The sequence below is a fragment of the Diprion similis genome, unplaced genomic scaffold (genome assembly GCF_021155765.1).
Source record: "Diprion similis isolate iyDipSimi1 unplaced genomic scaffold, iyDipSimi1.1 ptg000075l, whole genome shotgun sequence".
NCBI classification, from domain to species: domain Eukaryota; kingdom Metazoa; phylum Arthropoda; class Insecta; order Hymenoptera; family Diprionidae; genus Diprion; species Diprion similis.
The window spans coordinates 25,001-25,508 of record NW_025725024.1 but is presented as its reverse complement, the minus strand read 5'-3'; the positions used below and the strand labels follow the sequence as shown (position 1 = coordinate 25,508).

Sequence of the window (508 nt, the reverse complement as noted above, 5' to 3'; positions counted from 1 at the left end):
TAGGGTCCGACGAGGGTCAAGTGCGAGACTGGTCTATGCGCTACGTCACGGGCAACCTATCCCGCGTATCCGGGGCGTCGCGGCTCACACGCCGCCCGCGCCCGGACATGCGGGGCCGCACACGCGGCAGGTTGGAACGCGAATCTTCGCCCGTACGACGTAGCGCGGCGGCGGCCCAAGGCCGCCGCCGGCCCACTGCCGTCGGCCCGCAATCCCAGCGGTTGCGGGACACGACGGCTCTTGAACGTATCGTACAAATCGAAAAGTGACGCGCGGCGCCCGTTCCTCCCGCGCGCGGTTCTCCGCGCGAGGGCCGAAGCACGCGGCGCCGCGTTATATACAAACTATCACAGAAGGCCGGTAACAACCGTAATTGCGCACTTACATGCGAAATTCACATATGATTACCCTGAACGGTGGATCACTTGGCTCGTGGGTCGATGAAGAACGCAGCTAATTGCGCGTCAACTTGTGAACTGCAGGACACATGAACATCGACATTTCGAAC

General features: G+C 62.2%; 1 non-coding gene across 1 annotated transcript in view; it reads left to right on the top strand.

Moving 5' to 3' along the window:
- Positions 1 to 405: 405 nt before the first annotated feature.
- The window catches only part of LOC124415711, a 155-nt gene continuing 52 nt past the window's right edge, over positions 406 to 508 (top strand). Inside the window, exon 1 of the ribosomal RNA XR_006930644.1 lies at positions 406 to 508. This exon is cut by the window's right edge and continues 52 nt beyond it. This is a non-coding gene — a ribosomal RNA (5.8S ribosomal RNA).